Raw genomic sequence first — 17306 nt, 5'->3', positions numbered from 1 at the left:
AGAATCTTAACACATACAGAATTTATCACCATAAACACATAGGGAAATTTTGCCCCATAAGATAGATTCCTTGATTCACACACACACACACACACACACACAAAGCATGAATGGTCATATGCATGCACATGAGGTTTGTGCCTAAACTTGCACCTACACTGAATTTTCACAAGCTAAATAATACTTAAGCATTTCACAGGTGTTTTTCTTCACTACTGGACCAACTATGCAGGTGTATTCTATTTAACGAGCACGTACTACAGTCACACGTTGTGCCAGTTACTTTTTTTTAAAGGATGTTATACATGCTCGAGCCAAGACAAAACACTGCACATACATGATTTCATTGGCTCCTCACAAGAAGATATTCTTACCCTCATTTTTCTCCTGAGGAAACTGGTGCTTCAACAGGTAAACAGTCTACTGACGTTTCCTCAGTTAGTGGAGGAAGAGTAGGATTATAAACCCAAAACAGTCTGTTGGACTCCAAAAATTGAAGAACTTAAGTGCTAAACTAACCTGGCTCCACAGAAAAGACAACTATAGTATCTACAATCTTTTAGTCCTCAGAGTACCTTGACTATAGTAGGTTCAGACAGATGAATGAATGGATGGATGGATGGACGGATGGACGGACAGACAGATGATGAATGAATGAATGGTTGGCTGGAGACAAAGGAGTTTCACATATCAATGAGGGAAGACTCAGCAAAGAGTGGTTTCTTACCTCCATGATAAGGGATGTATATAAACAACATCTTCCTAGACACAGAGAGATTTTATTATTATTTATAACAGACAGAAAGAGAGAAAAATGTAAACCCAACTCTTTAGCTGTTTGATGGATTTAATTTTTCCTTCTAAATTTCTTGTAACCTTTGTATCTGAATCCACAGAACAGGAAGAAGTACTTGGAAACGGGGATTTCCTGAGCTGTGTTTGTATACTTCAAGCTCAGTTGTTGAACACACACAAATAGCAAGACCAGGGTGTGAACTGGTTGGTTTCACCAGCTGCTGTCATACAGAACCTTCCAGCACAGCCAGCTCTCTCCCTTGGACAGGAGGGGTCGATCAATACCCTCCAGGAAAGAAACAGGGGTGGACTCACACCCTCACCTCTGTTGTCTACCAACCCATGTGTCCCCAGTGGATCCACAGAATCTCTTTGTATCATGAGACCAGCATTTCCTCAGCATTGCTAAATCTTGAATATGAAACTAGGAAACTCCAATAAGGAGAAACAAATCTGTGAACTAGCTACATGAAGCAGAAGTGCCAGTCCTGTGCCCGGACTGACGTCCAAACCAAGATAACACGTGGACTGTGAGTCACCAGCCTCATGCCGGCCAGATGTCCTCCGTACACCCTAGTGGTGAGCTCCATGAAGGGACCTTACACACATCAGGTAACAAATCTTCACCTTGCTGGAGTGTCTATTGAGTTGATTCCACTTTGCAGGTGAGGAAAGTAAGGTTCCAAGAGTCACAGAACTGAGCCAAGCTTCAAGCCGTCATTTGTCTGAGTTCAAAGCTGGTGCTCTTTCAGACACACTGACCTCCTCATGGTCCCTTCCTGTTCCTGGCCATCCATCTGTCACCCAGCTGCACAGTGTAGCCCTCCTGGCACACAGTAATGTGGCACAATTAAATAACAGTGGTAAAGACCTACATAAAATATTTATGGCTGTATTAAGTTCTCTTCAGTGCCAAGTGACTGGGTGCATCTTGCATCTGATGATTATTTGGCTTTGGGATTTACCCAAAGCTGCTCAAAGTGCATAAACATGGCCTGTGGAGACTGTATCAGAGGCCAGGAAATGCCCTGTGTTGAGTACTTTGTGTTCAATACGTAATAACCCTAGACACCTTGGCCCAGGGGTCTCCCTGAGATGGGAATAAATCTCTCATGCAAAGCATTGAACATGTTGATTCATGTTCCTGGGAATCCAGTCCATAGAGTTCACCCATTTTCCAAAGGAGGCCTGTGACAAACACACACCCCTCCCCCAACCAGAGCCAGGAGCACTGCCTAAGCTGCCTGCTTCAATGGCCATTTCCTTTGGGTGTTGTGCCAGTGCTGCATGGGGAAGGACTGTGGTCAGTACCTGTTTGGCATTCAAGGCCAAACCCGGGCTGTTTTCTAAGCCTTCTGTGCTTGGCCTTCCATGAAATGTAGATTAATGTCCTAAACAGGCCCCTCTTCAAGCTCTCACCTACATCTCTGTCCAATGAGCCCAAGTGCTTCAACACAAGCCACAGTGGTTGCAAAGCTGGGCTTCTGGGCTCTGTTCCTTATTTCTTAGGAGGAGCACACTTCACAGCTGAGTTCAAATTTCCATCAGCCAGACAGCAAAGGCAGGCACCCAACTGGCCCCTAGCTGTTAGCTGAAGAAAGAGAAGTTGGGAAGAAGCCGCAGTCAAGATTGTCATTTGGAATCTCAACTTTGACGGTGCGGAGAAGGTCCCAAGGCCTCCAGCCCTTGCCTCCTGGCCAGCCGTGTCTCACCAGAAAAGGGTAGGATTGCCCTGTTATGTCAAGCAAATGTTTTCAGGGATCCCAGACATATACTGTGTGTCAAAACAGACCTGGAAGGTATGGGCATCAGGCAGAACTGATGTGAGGCGAAGGGAAGCCCACAGGAAACAATGTGATAATCACCCTCACTGCAGCCTGGAAACCAAAAATAAACAAACACCCAGGGTCCTTGGGATGTTACATCACAGGACTCCTGCCAGGGAGGGCTGGGGTGGTGGTGCAGAGCCTGCCCCTCCTCCACCATCTTTCTGAACTGCCCCCAACCCTGAATTCTAGGCAAAGTCCATGCTCTCTGATGGCTAAACTATAAGGAAAATAAACTGCTTTAAACTACAGCAGGGAAAGTTGAGACTTCAAAAACCAGTTTGATAGCAGGGAGATGTAGAGGGAGCACATAAAAGGCGGAAAGCCTTCCCCAGAAAGCATCAGTCAGGGCAGCAATCTCATTTGAAAATCTAATGAGAAATTCACGATGCTGAAGACATGCCTCCAGCTGAACATCTTTTACAAGAAATGTTGTATGTTGTATGAACAAAAGCCAATAAATTAATTAGGAATACCATCACACTGATATGTAGTATTATCCACTGGTCAATTTAACTTCATTTTTTGATGAAAAATAAAAATACAAGAGGCCATCTTGCAAGGTGCCCACTGATTCTCCCCAAAGGAAGTTCTGGGTACATTTGCTGAAGAAGTGAATTCTCACTGGGTTTCATACATGCAACGACGTGTGGTGATAACTTGTTCAGGAGGGTGAGATGATCAAGAACAGAAACCCCAAGAGGATCCTTAGTGATCCAGGGAGGGCTGTTTTCAAATGCAAGAAACCTGGTATCTCTTCTTCTGAATATGTGCTGAACCATCAGAAAGCACCAAATCCCAGCACAGTTTAAAAGTAGATCTAGGGGCAAAGAGCTTCTGGGGCAGCTCTCCTATGGCCATCTGTTCAGGAATTCACTAATCATGCACTCATACTCATTGAGCACTCACTGTATATCAGTCCCTGCACTAAGTGCTTTTGGTGACCTCAATCATTTAATCCCTATCTCAATGCTCTGAAGAGGCTACTTCCATTTCCTCCAAAAGTAGAACATTGGAGTCAGAGGTCAAGGCCCTTTCTAGAGGTCCCATGGTGTGGAGTGGTGCAGTGAGGTCTGCCACAGGCATTCTGACCCCAAAACAGAATTGCCATGCATCCTTCCTGCCTCCTAACCTGGACGGGTTTGGCAGTAGACAATTTTAAACCGATCTAGGGATTTACCGGAGAACATGATCACTGTTGTAGGTGGTGTTGCTAGTTAACACTTACCCTACCTCCCAACTAGTTTGCTTTGGAATTCTCAAATATAAATCCCATATCTAAAACCACCAAGACTACTGCTAACGGTAGTAGTAGTAACAGCAATACTTGGCATCTATGTGAGCATTACACATTTGCACACTACTTCATTTCCACGTTAAGTCGGGTTCTCACCAGATCCCCAAAATGCCCCAGAGTGGCAGGTAAATTGGATGTCAGATGGTTGATCACGGATAGGAGGATGGAACTCTGATCTTTCACCTTATTTTCTTCTACAATATATTACTTCTTATCACAAGCACCTATGTCTTTTCTATTTCTTTAAAAGAGTCAATAAAACTATTAAAAATGAAAATTCTATGAGGTAGATATTATAAGCATTACTGCCACCTTGTTCTATGGCTTACCCAAGGACACATGACCAATTAGTTCAGAACCAGACCCAGGCCTTCTAACTCTTAACTGTCTGTACAGTTCACCCCACCAGGGATATCTCCAATTGCTTCTTGAATTTCAACTTTTATAGACTCTTCTAAAACAGTAAAGGTGATTTGATAGGCCTGGGGCAGTAGGATGACTCCCCTCTGATGTCATATATGGTGGATGTAAGAGCCAGGGCTACCACTCCGTTCAGTCTTTGCCTCTACAAACACTGCCTTGCGCTTTGTCTCCTAGGCCCAGGGTGCTCCTCTACATCTTGGGAAGACAAAGGCATTGAGACATGGTCTCTGGTCTCCTAAATTCTCACAGAGCAGTGGAGGCAGAGAAGCAAGAGGGTACTGGCTGGCAGTGGGTGTGGGAGGCAGCGGCAGCATTTAGTCAGTGTGGACAGCCTGACGTTAGGCCAGGCCCTGGGGACTCAAGGGGAGGAGGGAGAGGTCCTTTTCTTGGAGAAGCTCTCTAGCCAGGGAAGCTGATTAACTTAGCATAATGTGATCAGCAGATAAAGGCTTTAGTGGACATTTGAACAGAGCTCAGTGAGTGTGTGTGTGTGTGTGCGCGCGTGCGCGTGTTTATGTGTGTGTGGTGGGGAGGAGGGGTCCCAGTTACTGGATAACCGGCATTCACTGGGTAATCCTTAACAAAGGCCCACAGCCAGCTAAGCCCGAGTGTGCTAACCTCCCCTCTGCAGAGTGCCTCCTTGACAGAACGGTCTTTCCCACACAACCCAAAGAGTTTGTGCTCCTCCATCTTTTCCCTCCAGTGGCAGTAGAACAACTAATAGAGTTCAGGGGTTCACCTCACTTCAAAGCCATTTTCCTCATTGTTGTTGTGTTGTTTCTGTGAAGTAATCCTTCAGCTCTCTGTTTGTCTTCTTAACATTGTTTTCTCTGCCAGGCCTAGGCGAGCCTTCAGAGGGAAATTTATTCAGGGATGGCCCTCCTTCCAGAGACGTCCATCAAAGGAAGCTCCTCAGTGTAAAAGGCTCCACAAGCCGAGGGCAGCTGTAGGAACCACACCAGCTGTTCTCCTGGGTCAATAGGTCAAGCCCAACAAAGAGCCCAGCTCATATTTCTGACCCTGGGTGGTTCAATAAACTTTTGAGACCATTTTGGGTGTTGAGGTAACACTTGCAAAAAAGAAAAAAAAAACTAGAAATGTGAGATTTCTACCACTGTATGACAGCAAAGTAAAATTCAACATGGCTGACTAATGGCTATCTTTGAGACAAGCAAGTGAACTGAAAAATATGTCAGAAAAAGGAAAATTCTCCCAAGATACAAAGAGCTAAAGATGTGGACTCCAAAGAGACCCATCAACACCAGGAGGTAGTTCAAGTTTATATATAAATCAAAGGGGATCTGGACCCTTGAGCACCTGGAAGATGGGTAGGAAGAAAGCAGCTGAGGACACTTGCAGAACTCTCCAAACGCTCTTCACACAGCATGAAAAGCTAATCGAGAACATTTTCAACAGCTTTTTTTCCCTTAAAACAAACACAGTGCCTTGTGGTGGTGGACCTCAGTAAGCACTGCTTGAGTGACTAGTCGAGTATGTTTATTTTCACTAGAAATAAGCTTTCATTGCAGACGTGGGTGGGTCTATTGATGCGTCCTACATGTCTTCATGTTATTTTTATAAAGGTAAACAAAAGAGTAGGAACAGTGAACTCAGGGGACGGCCCCCAGTGCCTCTGAGGAAGGCCCCAACCAACCACTCTTCTTTCTTTCTTCCTTTTTCAGCTACAGGAAATCCGAAATCACTGAGTCTTTGACAAAGGCAGTCAATCAGAAGCTCAGGAAGGAAAAAGGCCATCCGGGGAAACTCGTACAAAAGACTCAGCAGAAGGAAAGTAACAGAGGTTTACTTCGTGCCTTGCCTCAACTGGCCAAAAATGCTGTTTGGGGAATCAATATAAGCCCAATCACTATCATAGAATTAAAATGTGGCCCAAGGGAGGGAACAGTCTGATGGAACTCAAGTGCCTTTGATGAATCATCTCCTTCAAGGACAATTTGAGAAAAAATGTGGTGATGTCATGCACCATCAATCATGATGTAATTCATCTCTCCCCCTCACACACAGCCCTGCTTCTGCTCTCCCCAACCCCAAATATCACAGCTGACTTTTTAATTCCCTCAGCAAATTCCCCCAGCATCCACCACACCTTTCTTTTCACAGATACAGCCCAAGCTAAGGACTATGTTCAGTTTTGTGGAGAGCAGGCAGTCAATAGGTACTTCCTAGGTAAGGCAGCAACTGGGGACAGGATGACCCTGCCTTTCCCTAGCAGCCATCAGAGCTCACCACCAAAGTGCTGAACTGCAGACTGCCCAAGATAGCACAAAGAGTGATTTCGGCTGTGGGGTGATAATCGCTCTCAGAAAGAGGACAAAGCTGGGAACAATGTGGCACGGTAAGAACACTTATAAACAAGGACAATTAATCCCTTTTTCTGGGAAGTGTGGTGAGAGACAGAGGGGATTTAACCAGGTCCTCTGATACAGCGAGCAAAGTTGTCTTTGTGTGCATGTCCATTTTCTAGAGGGAGTGCCTGTCAACAGAATTTTAAAAGGGTCCCAGAACTTTCCTTTCCTCCTCCACCACCACCGCCCCACCTCCACCAAAATAGAAGAGTCATTAGGTGGCTTCCCAGGAAACTAGGTCAAATGTGAACCAACACACAGGGAAAGAACTCCAAAGTTGAACCACCACGAGGTCCAGCCCCTCTGCCTTCAAGCACAAGTGTGCAGAGATTCTTGGCTCTGTGGTTTCATTTACCTCCTTCATCCGTGTTCAGTCCAATGTCTCCTAGTCAGGAACCCCTTCTTGGGCAAGCCCTTTGTAAGTATTGTTTGTAAAGGGCATCCAAATTTTCAAAGACCCCATCCAAGATTTCCTTCACCTAAAGCCATCTTTACCCACCCTAACATAAACACTTCAAGGTCTTGAAGATGGGGACTGAGAGTCCCTAGGTCTGCAACTGATTCTTTTCATGGCGGACAACTCACTGACTACTAAACAGGTTTAAGCTTCTAAAATTTGAATAATTTGGGTTGTGGTCATTCAAATAATGAAATGTTAAAGTTCTTTTGCACCATTTATTCTCTTATTCATTGAATGAGCATCTATTAACCTGAGCCCTGGGGATGCTCCAAGAGAGATATCACGCCTTCCTTCATGAAGCACATCACTCGGAACACAGTGTGCCTTCCATACCCACAGCAGCCGTTTTCAAGTTCGTCACAGGGTCTAAACCAAGAATCCACCGGATGATCATATAAGGCTGTTGTCCTCTCCTGGGAAATCCACCTCAAAATTTCCTGGCCAATTGTATCCCAAGGATTCCAATAAGGACAACCTGAGTTGCTGAGAGGAGCAAGAAGATACAGGGACAAGGGCTTTGTAAACTAGAAAACACTTTAGATATAACATATTACGATGGCCATCTTCTATCCACCACCAAGAGAAGAAAATGTTTTCAGAGAAGGAGTGGGATGAAGAATAAGAGGATCATTTGAAGGAAGTAGCCTAGAAGAACAGATGTGGGTAACTGCAGCATAGAGGTGGGGAGAGGTGCTCAAAGTCCAGAGGACAGTCAAATGCTGCTCTGAAATCAAAAGAAGAAAGAGAATGAGGAGGGGGGGAGGAAGGGAAGGAGGGGGAGGTGGGAAGGAGGAAGAAGAAGAAAAAGAAAATTGATGCTGTAAACAGATCTCAAACCCAAACATTAATCATAGGCAAGAATTGAGAACTGATTATATAACAATTGCTAACATACATGAATGCTTGCCACGTGCCAAATGCCATGCTAAGTATTTTCCATGTTTTTCATTCACTTATACCTTGTGAGAACTTAATGATAAGACTCCAAATGAGTTAGTAAGTGTACAGTTCTTAGAACAGCACCTGGCATATAATAAGTACTCAACACACTCCACTCACATTATTGTTATTATTATTAGCTCCATTTTATAGGTGTGGAAACTGAGGACAGAGAGGTGAACTGATTTGCCTAAATTTACACAGTGAATTTAAGTGTTAGAGCTGAGCTGCCTGATCTCCAAGCCTAGGAGAAAAAATCTCCAAGAACCCTTCTCTATTTAAATTGTTACCATTCTTTGATTAACCAGTTCAATTCAACAAACATTTGTAAGTCCCTACTCTGAGAAAAAGACTTCCAAGTTCCAGGAGGAAGTGGATCTGGGTTAGACCATGGCTATCTCTGTATATAACTGACTCCTCTCTATGTAATTGACTGTTGCAGGCATTTGGGAGAATAAGAATTAAGACACAGTAGTGCAGATGCTCACAAGCCAGCCGAAAAGACACCTGCTTAAATAACCTAATATCTGCCTGGCTGAGATGTGGAGTAGGATAAAAGGAAGTGCTGCGAGGAGTGAGGAAATGAGAAACTTCAGATCAGGGAGAAATGATTTGAGCTACCTGTCCATCTCGGACAGTCAGGGTCAGAAAGACTTAAAGTATAATCTAGACAGGGAGGAGGCAGATGCCATCTTGGTATAATAAAGCCAGGTTATTGTGAGGGTTATTAGTCCACAGAAATAGGGTTAAGGTTCTGTTGAGAGGAAGAATATGAATTTCTCCTGTTGACTAGATGGGGGTCTTAGGAAGAAATACAGCTTAGCCCCAGGGGTTGCAAGTTGTATTTAAGTTCTTATACTTCAGGAGAAAGCCTGGAGTTATAGCCCCACTGTATTCCCACCCCCACCCCCCCAAAAATCCTCCAGACCAGCTCTCATCCTTATATGGTACCAGGGAGTGAGGTGCCTAGACCAGGATACAATGCCCTACCTCCTCTGCCCCCACCACCTCCCTCCCTGCCGCCGACTTGACTCAGAGGGCTTTGGGAAAATCACATTAAAGCCGTTCAAAAAGAATTCCTGAAACCCTCAATTAATTTCCTAGCAGAGTGACTGGCAAAAGTTGATTGTGTCAGGGCAGCAACAGTCCAAGTTTTCAGAAAAACCACATTTTTTCAAAGTTTTTGTTAACTGCAGTGACCGCATGAAAGTTCCAACCTTTGAAGCATATGTGAAAGTTTTTAGGTACGGCTTCAGAGAAAGTTCCTAAAAGGAGGGAAAGGGCATTGTCAGCTGGCAGGTACCCTTTTGGCCTTCAGTCTTCCTCATCCTGAAATGCAGACATTTGAGGCGGGACGTATGGCAGCTCTTTTGCAATCATGAGGGAAATGCCAAGAGAGTCATAGAGTTCTCAGCTTAAAATTTCTGAACCCAAATTGACATCATCAATTCAATATCTAAGGAGTTCTCCTTATACAAGAAAAATGAATTCCTATTATGTTTGAGCCATTGTTATTTGGATTTTCAGTTATCTGCAGCTGAACTTGAAACTCAAGGCAACCACAGACTCCTGGAGAGGTAGTAGAGTACAAAGGTACAGAGGTATAGTACAAAGAGCTTGGGGATCAGACTCAGACTGGAGCCCCACCTCTGCAGTCACTGTGTGTGACCTGCAACAGTGAGGATCATCTACAAAGGATGGTGTCTTCTGAGCAAGAACTTCAGTGCAAAGAAATGGTTGATTTGGAAGGTGACCTAAGGAGCCAGAGACAGGAAGGAGGGAAGACCAACAAAAACATGATACTGAGCTGGGTCCTGCTGTGGGCAATTCTGGTTCTAATGCCTAAGGGACTTTCAAAGGAAACCGTGTAAAGACTTCCCCCTGTCAGTGTGGTCCATGGGCGAGTAGCTTCAGCATCACCTGGAAGCAGGTTAGAAAAGCAGAATCTCATCCCACCTCAGACCTCCTGAACTTGAATTTGCATTTTAATTAGATCCACGGGTGATTCCAGCCCACGTTCAAGTTTGAGAGGAGAAGGAACCTTGGTACTGAGCCTCAGAAAGACAAGAGGCTCCTGCCCCTCACTGGTCAAGGAAGTGAGTACTCTTCTACATTTTCAGGCTTAACAGATCTCCATGGTTTAGGAGAAAACCCTGAACAAGAAAAGCTGGGAGACTCAGCAAGTGTTTGTTGCGGGCAGCCTTCACGAGAGAGACTGACGGCCCTGGCTGAGGAGGTGAGACATGGTGCCCCGACAGCACCCCTACAGGGGGTGGTTATAATACCTCATTCAGATGGACATTGGAGATGTTCAGCAAGCTACTGTGTATAACAGGATAGGTGCCCAGTTGTTGCTGTTGAATGTAGCAACAACAACCAAAACCATTTGGAAAGACACATTACAATCCATATGATAATAATCAATCCAGTTCTCATCTCTCTAACTCCCTAAGATAAAGAGAGCACAGTCTCTGACCTCAAGGGACTTACAACTTTGTTAGGGAGATAAGGCTTGGGTACATGAGGCAATACAAGACCAGTGGCCCAAGTTAGGTAACAGCATGCTTACATAAGTGTTAGCAAGTGCCCTCATGTGCTTATATATACTGGCACCATTATAAGGACTATAAAGAGTATGTGTGTATGTGTTTGTGTGTGTGTATTCAAGAGCCCAAAAAGGTAGACACTGTTATTAGCACCATTTTACAGATGAGGAAACTAAGGCACACAGAGTTTATGTGATCTGTCCAGAGGCCACACACTTAATTTCTGTACAGCTGCTAACACTGATAGGGTCCAATGTGCTTCAGCACCTTCCTGAAACGAGCTCAAGATGAATTTTAGGCATGTTCTCTTTTTCCATGCTTGACTCTCCTTCCAGGTGTGTTATGTGCCTGACACTGTCCTCACTGTGTAGATGGTGTGGCAACTTGAGTTCAGCAGGATTACATTTCAGAGCAGGACAGTGGCCAAGGCTCCATTCTAGACCCAGAGGAGCGAAAACCAGCTATCTACCACAAAGTCAAGGGGCTCAGACCTAGAGGTGGGAACACTTAGTCCTGGGCCCCATCTGGCCACTAACTGAAGCACGTGAACAGGCTAAATAGGTCTGACAGTTCTCATCTATAACCCAAAGTGGGTGGGAGCAGCTTCGACACTAGTGCTCCCTGAAGCTCTAAACTCCTCCAGCAGGACAACCTGCTTAGCCCTCTGGTCAACCCCCAACCCTCCTGGGAAAAGAGCCCTAATGCAAAATCTGAAAGTCAAGAGAGTTTTCTTAATCTTATTTGCTGTAATGCTCTTCCGTCAAAGATTTAAATGTTGATCATTAAAAAGCTGCTGGCAAACTCAAAGGACAATTAATGATATTGATAAATATTCTAGAGATGTTACCTCCCATCACATTTTAAGCAGTACATACTTCTAAAACTACATTCTCATTTTATAAAGCATTTGCACTTGGGCTAACCTGGCCTTCCACTGTATACTCTCTAAGTCTAACTGACTTGCTCTGGGGGACTGATGTAGCCCTCCACAGTGCCCTCTTCTCCCACAGCACTACCACATTGCTTCAGCATTAATGCCAGGATGCGGAATTTTACCCTCCCCCTTCTTTTGTGTGCAGGGTCATTTTATTGCTGCAGTGATGCAGTCTTCCTACCGGTGTGCAGTTTTTTAAATGGATCAAAGATCGGAGCCCATTTCCTGAAAAGTGACCCTCCAGGCTCCAATTTTCCAGAAATCCATCCTTTGAAAATACCAGTTGGACAACTTCAGTGCAAACAGAAAAAAATGCCATTCTGCAGGCTCCAGGGGAAATATTTATGAAGGTGCCCCAGCCAGTCAGTCCTCTCTTTGTCCCCACACAATCCTCCTCCACCCTCCAGGGAGGATCCTATGAATTGAAAGGAGGCTTGGGCCCCAAGAAAAAGCCCGGAAAGGAGGTATTTGAATGGCGCATTGTTATGATCTGCCATTGGGCAGACTTGAGCACCACAGCTCCAGTTCACAATCTTCCCCTTCTGCGTGCCTTTTCTCTTTTTTCTTTAAAGCAGACAAGCCATCAGCAGGATTCTCAAAGCAGTTCAAAAGTCCTCTTAGAAGCCTCTAACACTCTGAGGGACACCTTGTCCACCACATGCAATGCACCATAGAGACACAAAGAACACAGACCCAGTTCCTCTCTAACCCCTGAGATAAACCGAGCACACACAGTCCCTGACCTCAAAGACCTTACAAACTTGGTAGGGAGATAAGGCTTGGGTACATGAAGCAATAAAGGACTGTGTCCCACGTTAGATAACAGCACACTTACGTGAGTGTCAGCAAGTGTCCACAGTCAGGATTTCCCTTGTTCCCGTCCACCTTTCAGTGCCTTCATTGTCTTCTCTTGAACCAAAGTTATCTGTGCCCACTGAAAAGACTGCTCTCTCCTATGACCCTGCAGCAGAGCCAAGGACCCTGGCTTCTCTTAGCAGCTTGAGAAGCAAGAGCAGGGAGTTGGAACAGCTGGGCTTGAGTACTCGGCAGGAAAGTAACAAGATTTTTTCAAAGTCACAAACTTCACTCTCAGCATCCATTGACTCAAATTAGAGAGAAAAAGGAAGAAAGTCCCCACACCAGAGGTTCTTTTGAACATACACCAGTTTCTAGGGTAAAAGTCACTTACTCTTGAAACACGTCACTCCTTTCCCCTCCTGCATCTATGGTAGACATCACTAATCAACGACAGCATTCCTCCCTCCTGAACAGTGATCACATACAGTTCTCATCACAGCACTCTGGGCGACCACCCCCAGTTGATCTGAGTAACCACATAGATGAACCCTCCTTCCATCCCAGTTAGTTAAAGGGAGTGAGGACAGCTGGTACCACTCTCGGGGTTCCCTCACCATCCCACAAACAGCACGCTCATTTGAACCTCTGATTCATCGCATGTCAGGACTCTATTCAAATGTTCTTCCTTCTGTTTTTCAAAGTGGAGTCCTCCTTTAAGGCCCAGTTTACCTTCTCTCTCCTCCTCAGATGCTCCAAGCTCCCCTCTAATCCCCCAGCCCTCACATTTCCCAAGGCTGGCTTCTGATACCATTCAACAGATCCCTGTCCCAAGCCCTCCAGTTTTGTTTCATATTACTCTTCCCTTCTCTACTAGATTTTCAGCCTCTACTGTTTTTCAAATTTTTAAAAAACTTTACTGAAAAGAAACCTAACACAAAATGATACTGGCTATATAGTAGAGCAGGTGAAGAGGGATTTTGGATTTTTTTTTATTTCAGTGAGGGGATTGTTATCTGGGAGAAGGTCTTGGGTTTCTAGATGCAGAGGTTGTCATTTCCGTTAGAGCCCACTCCCTTTATTTGGAGGAAGTTCCTCAGCCTCTCAGTTCCATCACTGAAAGACCAGTCCCCACCATCGTCCTAGGAGGAAACCATGAGGGCTTCTTACATTTGCCTGTAAGTGCAACAGAGAGAAATGTAAAGTGATCTCCCAAGCCACACCATGCACCTGAAAGCAGAAGAAAGATGGCTTTTCCTAGAGAGAAATTCACACCGGACTATCTGCTCTCCCCAATCCTGAGGCTCGGTGAGGTTATTTAAGAACAAATACCTGACACACGAGAGATGCACTATGGAACAGTAGCTTGGGTTAGGGAAGGCACCCCCAGCTGGACTTCAGGAGGGGTGGGAGGGGCCTGCGTCTGAGCTTGGAGCAAATTAGGAGCAGCTGGTTTTTCCTTGATGTCTGGGACCAAGGCCATAGAGGCAGCCATGAGCAGAGAGGCCTGCAGCCGAGCTAGACTGGCAGTTTCAGCAATGGTGTCATGATAACCCTGATGCAGTGGATGGCAGGGCTTTGGGCAGACTGGCCAGACTTCCTGACCGTGGTAACCAGTCTGACATCCCAGGACAGGGTGGCAACCCTGGAGGTCCCCAAGGACATCTTGGGAGAAGAACCACAGGAAAACAGACTTCTCCAAATCCACTCAGTGGGGAGGAAGGAGAAAACATGGTCAATCATGTTCACTGACTAAATGTCCATCAACAGATGACTGGATAAAGAAGATGTGGTATATTTATACAATGGAATATTATTTAGCCATAAAAACTAACAACATAACGCCATTTGCAGCAACATGGATGCTCCTGGAGAATGTCATTCTAAGTGAAGTAAAACAGAAAGAGAAAGAAAAATGCCATATGAGATCGCTTATATGTGGGATCTAAAAACAAACAAACAAAGCATAAATACAAAACAGAAATAGACTCACAGACAAAATACAAACTTGTGGTTGCCAAGGGGGCAGGGGGTGGGAAGGGATAGACTGGGATTTCAAAATTGTAGAATAGATAAATAAGATTATACTGTATAGCACAGGGAAATATATACAAGACCTTATGGTAGCTCACAGAGAAAAAAATGTGACAATGAATATATATATGTTCATGTATAACTGAAAAATTGTGCTCTACACTGGAATTTGACACATTGTAAAATGATTATAAATCAATAAAAAATGTTTTAAAAAAATCATGTTCACCGATGATTAATAGAAAGACGACAGTGTGTTACACTGGGCTGCTGCCAGAGGTCCACTTCCAGCAGGCAACAGAGATCTGGTCCTACCTATTTGGACCTTCTCTCTTCCCACCTCTCCCACTTTCCTAAAGGGCGCAAAACACAATGGGAAATTCTAATCCAAACCCCTTATTTTACACCTAAAGGAACAAGGGCCTAGAGGGGTAAAGAAAATCACTTCCAGTGCATATGCCAAGTCAAAGACAACACCCAGAGCAGCACCCCGGCTCCTGGCTCCTGATTTAGCACCTCCTCTAGCTCAACACAAGGCCTTTCAATCAAGTCGGCAGCAAAGCTTCACTGAAGGCGAAGCATTCAGCCCTGTGCTTGTGCAGAATGCAATACTCAGATGTGTCTGCCAAGTGCCAGTCCCCCAAGAAGGTTCATCAGGCTGGGGACCCTGACTTCATCCTCATGCCATGGGTGGCACTGGAACTAATCTTCTTACTTTAGATTTGCAGCATCTACGCTCATGAAAGAGTAAGGTCACAGGGTATAATCACCATTGGCCTAGCTCTAGAGATGTCTGCAATCCTCCTGCCTCGAAGAAGGGTTGCCGGATAAAATGCATGCATTATTGCCTGGGGCACACATATACAAACAATTATGCCTTATTATCCAAAAGTCAAATGTAACTCTGCATCTTGTCTTTTTTCCTTAAATCTGGTAACTCTTCTCCCAAGTTCAGAGGTTGGGGGAGCTTCTACTACCACTGTCCTTTTCTTGAGTCCAGAGTGCCCCAGGGTAGAGGCTGCAGAGAAGAGCTATGCAGGCTAAGCTGCGGGGCTGAGCACAGATGATGCCCCTCCCATCAGGCATTGACAGGTCAAGATCCCAGATGCTGATGAAGGACAGGCCTCACCAGGTGCCTACAGAAAGCTCTGCTGTTCATCTCAAATGGCATGCCTCAGTTTCCACACAGTGCTTGAACAATACCCCTCCTGCTAGTCTTTTGACAGCTCTTCTCTCACAACTCTACCCAGACAGTAGACCCTCTCCCTCCTTAGCATCTTCCAGCCTCAATCCCAGATCCTGGGGTCACCCTGGGTCTCCCTCCTTTTTCTCTTCTGCCCCTCTTCCCCACATATCCTTCTTAGCACTAATGAAATCCTTTTTTTCACAGAGGTACTTTCTTCCCTCTAACTCCTCCTCAAACTCTCTCTTCTTGCTCCTTCACAATAAACATGATGCCCAACAGACGAGAACTCAAATAAGAGAAAAATCAGACACCCTTTCCCGAGAAGCAAGAAGGACAGAGCCCTCCCATCCTCCCAGGAAGTTGGGGGAAACATCTGTATACCAACAAGGAAAAGGAAGAAAGGTAAAGCATTTAACTTCTTTATTAGTTTAGATATACGATAAGCTGCTACCATGAGACCAGTATTACAGAGGCTAAAACAAGACATCAGTTTCTTTCTCTCTTATCAAGAGGTAGAAGGGCAGTTCAGAGCAAGTAGGTGATACTGTTCTACAAAGCCAGCCCAGGACTCCAGTCCCCCTCTTCCTCCATTATCCCACAGTATGCACTGGTCTATATTCTAGTTAGAAAGGAAGGGCGGAGAAAACGGAGGGCAGACAATTTCCTCGTAAGGAGCAATTGAGGATTTTATTCATATCCCATCATCAGCCACACTTAGCTGTAAGGGAGGCTGAGAAACATAGACTCTAGCCAGGTAGCCATTACTTTCTACAAGAGAACAGGGCTGTCTTCTTAATAGTAAGGATGGCACAGTTATCATTTTCTGCCATATGTCCCCATATTAGAGTGGTCTGAAAAATTCAAATCCCACTACAGTGCACTAGCAATACAAAACCATATATGATGCAATTCAAAGATGAGTAATGCAGAGGACGCATCATAAGGACTTCAAGGAGGGGAGACATGTTGTAAGGTTTATGGTGTGGATAAAACTGCACCTCGGCCCTGGGAAGCCAGCAAATGGCTGGACTGAGCACGTGGAGAGGAAAAGGACTTTCATGTCATTGGAAGGTGACTTTTAACCAGTCACTAGTACCACTAGGGACATCCACTTACTATAGTAATTGGCTAGGAAAAAAACAGTCCGTGATAAAGCTGAAGCACTTACTCAAGACATTCATATCTCAAGTTACTTGGCAAACAGCACGTTAAACCTCAGGCCTCTTTGTCTTCTGGTTTTACAGGTGTGTACTAAGAAGTTAAGCAACTAAAACATCACAAGGAGATAAGAAGTAAGTTCAATTTCCTCTTGGAGCACTCCTCCTGGACGAAGTCATTTCCTGATGTATAGTGAGACACCGTTAATCATCCCTAGCCCATTAAAGCTATTCGATTTCATCAGGTGTTCCTAATCCAGTTGAGCATGGACAAAGCATTGGCTATGCTTCCCATGAATTTCACTTTTTATTTTTAATACCTACTTCCTTCACCTATTTTTCCCAGCTTACCTTTCATCTTCTCCTTCCTAATCCCTCAGCCTTCCCCCTGACCTGGGACACAGCAGGCTCAAAACAGCTGTGACAATGCGCTCTCCTCACATCAGCCCACTCTCACCTCCACCCCCAGCTCAATCCAACGCTCCACTGGTTCCCAGGGGTAGTCTGGTCTCAGGGTTAAGAGCATAAGAACTAAAGGGAGACATTTT

Source organism: Vicugna pacos, chromosome 5 (genome assembly GCF_048564905.1).
Source record: "Vicugna pacos chromosome 5, VicPac4, whole genome shotgun sequence".
NCBI lineage: Eukaryota > Metazoa > Chordata > Mammalia > Artiodactyla > Camelidae > Vicugna > Vicugna pacos.
Note: the sequence above shows the minus strand (reverse complement) of the source record.